This window comes from Pteropus alecto, unplaced genomic scaffold (genome assembly GCF_000325575.1).
Source record: "Pteropus alecto unplaced genomic scaffold, ASM32557v1 scaffold7, whole genome shotgun sequence".
Taxonomy (NCBI): Eukaryota; Metazoa; Chordata; class Mammalia; order Chiroptera; family Pteropodidae; genus Pteropus; species Pteropus alecto.
The window spans coordinates 16,967,605-16,971,968 of NW_006494614.1; positions in this window are offsets into that span (position 1 = coordinate 16,967,605).

Sequence of the window (4,364 nt, forward strand, 5' to 3'; positions counted from 1 at the left end):
AATAAATAACAATAAAACCATCTCCTACTCAACATAGGTTAGATCTTCATCATATTTCAAACCATAAAAGAAAATTCTCAGTCTTCACTGCCACCAGTCCTCGAGGAATAGCCAGCCTATCGATCATGAACGAACCACAAGCAAAAACAAAATATGATAGCACATATAAAAGGAAGCCCATACTAAAAATCTTATTCAACTCAATAAAAGAACCAGTAAGATGTTAAGACTACAGAATAGATAGGTTTTTTATAATTTAGTATGTTAAAATTGTTGGAGGAGTTACGCCACCAAAAATGGAATAGGAAGTTTAAAAGCTCCAGCCCTCCAGCAAGCTGGCAAAATCTGTCATAATCCACTTTTTCAGAATTCTAGAATCTCTTGAAAAACTACCAGGGAATTTTTAATGAAGAACGAACATGCTGAATTTCAGTAAGACAATGTTATGTGTTTTAGCTTACCCACCTACCATCCCCCACACTTCCTTTCTGGGGGTGGCAGCAGGAACCATGAACATGGCAGCTTGCATTCCTAGTACCACCAGAGTAAGAAACCATATGGACTTTGTTCTAAAGAATTGTAGTTAGTGTTTTGACCTGTTAGTGGCTCCCTGCAGGGTCAGCTCTGGGGCTTGCCTTTGTTCCACCCACTTCCAAACTTTCTCGGGGCTAAAGTGGCCCCCTGGCTGGGGTTTGTCAAAAACATTTAAAGGCAAATACACTAGCTATCGCTGCCTGAAGCAAGGGAGATCCGATTGGGCAAAAAGCTTGGAAGGAAGATAACACGAAAGAAGACAGAGTTTGGATGCTTGTCCACCAGTAGCCCTGCTGTGCAAAAGCCAGACATTTTATTTTGGAAACATGAGTATTATATAAATAAGTTCAATGTGCTGGATATCATGATAACAAAATTCAGATAATGGCTTATCTTTAAAATTAAAATTTATTTCAGTCAAGACTTTAAAAAAAGTTACCTCTGTGTTAACCTTTTTTCCTTCAGTTTTGAGAAACATTTTCAATGTTCTCTTACAAATTATTAAAATTATCTATAAGTTAGCTAATAAAAGTACTGATTTGTTGATCCCTAGTTAAAGTAAGATTTTTTTTTTCAACTTAGAGGAATGGTTTAAATGGACTATATTACAAATGAAATTTTATTTTGAAATATTTCATATGACTCAAGCATTTTGGCTTACTATATTTCTATTACAAATATAGATTCTAAATTCTGTCATCTTGTGGTTACTGAAGAGCAGCTAGAAAGTGTCAAAAGACGAGTATATCATCTGCTCACATCCTGTTTGCTTCTCCCTCGACTTACTATTTTATCTAATATTAGTATTTTTCCAGGAAATCTAAGTGCCATTTTTTTACTCCTTTGACAGAAAGAGTTGAAATATTGCTAGAGAAAAACAGGAATTTCATTTTAAATATTTGTTAATTAGTTCTCATGACTTTTTTGTCTAAACTCTACTTTATTTTTTTCCCAGACTTATTCAAGTACAATTGACAAATAAAATTTGTATAATTTAAGGTCTGACATATACATCATGAAATAATTATTGCAATCAAGTTAATTCATACATCCCTCACCTCATAGTTAACTTTTTTATTCTTTTTTGGTGAGGTAGAACACTTAAGATCTACTTTTTTTTTTTAATCAAATTTCAAGTACGTAATATAGTATTATTAAATATAATCACCATGCTGTATATTAGAGCCCCAGAACTTATTCATCTCATAAATGAAAGTTTGAACCCTTTAACCATCCTTTCCCCATTTTTCCCCTCCCTATAAGCTCATGGAAAACACCATCTGGTTCTATGAGTTCAATTTTTTTAGATTCCATATATATATATAAAAGAGAGCATATTTGTCTTTGTCTGGTTTATTTCACTTAGTATAATGTCCTCCAGATTCATCCAGGTTGTCACAAATGGCAGGGATTCCTTTTTTAATGGCTAAATAATATTCCATTACATATCTATACCACATTTTTTAAAATCCATTTATCCATGGATGAACACTTAAGTTGTTTCCATATCTTGACTATTGTGAATAATGCTGCAATGAATATGGGAGTGCAGATATCTCTTTGAGATACTAGTTTTATTTCCTTTGGATATATATCCAGAAGTGGGAGATTGCTGGATCATATGGTAGTTCTATTTTTAAGTTTTTAAGAAACCTCCATACTGCTAAACTCTTTAAAGATGAAATCATCTCTTCAGTAACAACATTTGTGCCATCCTTCATGCTTTCACAGTCCATTTTATACCAATTGCATAATATGCTTATATATATGTTACATGCTTATATAACATGTATACATGTGCTTTTAGATACCTTGTGAATTATAAACACTCAAATATTTATGAAATAAATTGCATATATTATATGCAAGTGTAAGCATGGATATCACATTTCTCTTTAACAAATGAGCCTGAGTACTAATATCCATATTTTTTCTACATTTTTGGTGGCATACTCTTTCACTCTTTATACAACAATTCTGTAATATTTGCAAGATCTATTCATGTTTTTACACAAGGTATAATTCATTCATTTTCACTGCTGTATAATATTTGTTGCGTGAATATATCACAATCTAATTGTTCTGGTTGCCAGTAGACACAATTGTTGTTTCTAGCCTCTTGCTATTGTGAACAACTCTGCTATGGACATCATTCCCAGTGATTGTTTTTTTCCCATGAGAACCCATCCCTCTGTGTGTGTGTGTGTTCAATAAATCCAATTCTGATCATGTTACTCCTTTATTTAAAAATCTTTCAACCTGATGGCTTGGCATAATTACCTGGAATAATAGTCCAGATGGCCTGGAATGATCACAGGATAACTACAGCAATTCAAGCAATTCCTTTTGAGAATGTCAAAATAGAAATACTGCACAGTTGGTTTGCTACTTCTTTGTCAGCAGTACCCACCCTGTCTCTCTCTACTCTGTACTCTAGCACTACAGATGCTCTAAATATGACCAGTTGTGAAAATGAATCTCTTACCACCAAAGTTTTTCAGGAAGAATCAAAAAGAAATCTTTCTCTGGGAGGCTCTCCTAGAAAAAGAAACAATGGTGAACAGAGCATGGAAGGGTGGGGTGTCCTGTGTTCCACTGCAGCACTGTGTTTTAGAAAGATCAACTTGCTTACCTTTCTGGATCTCTTTGCAAATCCAAAAAATAAAAGCTAAAAAAAGGCAGTTATGATGCCTGCATGGCCTACCTCCTTGAGTGGTGTAGAAGATCCAATAAAATCTTATTTATTCCACATACACATATTATGTCCCAAGTCACTGTACTACGTCCAGAGAAGAAACATGTGGCCCCTAGATATAAAAGAGCTCAAAGACAAGAGCAGTGGTTCTTAACCCGGCTGCACACAGAATATTCTGGAGGGTGATTGAAACAAACAAACAAATAAACAAACAACATGGATGCCTGAGTTCCCTGCATCCTGGCCATGAGAGATTAAACAAATTTATTTAGCTCCCTTAGCTTATACCACATTGTGTATGATTGGGAAAATAGAAGCTACTTCACAGGCTAGTTATAAGTATTAATTCATAACACTTGCTTACCCGTGTACCTGGTTGAAAGTACACAGGTGATAAATTGCTGGGAGTGGGGTAGGAAAAATAGGTAACTACACAGCTGGAGTAGATTTTTGCTACAATGGAGAGAAACATGCAGGTGCTCTGAAGACCCCAAGAGGGTCATCTAACTCAGCTGGGATAGCCACCCTGAAGGATATGATGTCAGACAGAGTTTTAATTCAAAGGTGATTAGTCAGACAAGCCAGGGAGGCAACGGGAGTGAGGAACATCCTAGAGAGGGTAGTCTGCTCAGTTCTCCTGGAGTACGCGAAGGGATGAAACTGAGAGTACATGGGCCAGATCTTGAGGAGCCTTGAAACCATGCAGAGGGGGTTGGCTTCCAAGCTGCTGGCTATCGGAAGCCAACAAAAAGTTTTAAGCTGGGAAGAACGCGGTAAGAGTTGATTTAAGTTAGGTCACTGCGTCCCGGCATGGATTCGCGGTGATCAAATTTTGAGACTGGAGGAGGGTGATCAGTGGGGGCGGTAGCCTGGTTTTAGGCAGTTGAATTAGGAACAGAGTAGGGGCCCGAAAGGAAAGGGGGAAAGAGGTAAAATTTATAGCCCTTGACAGCATAAGGAGGTAAGTGATGCGAAGGACACGAAGGCCATCCTGGACCTTGGCACTAACAATGGGCAAAGGAGGGAAGTGCCATAGCCTAGGGATGGGGGTCACGGCAGGAGATGAAGCTCTGGTGGACTAAGGCAGATTCCGTCTAAGGCTAGGTGAGTTTGAAATGCCCAGAGGCCAGGTGGA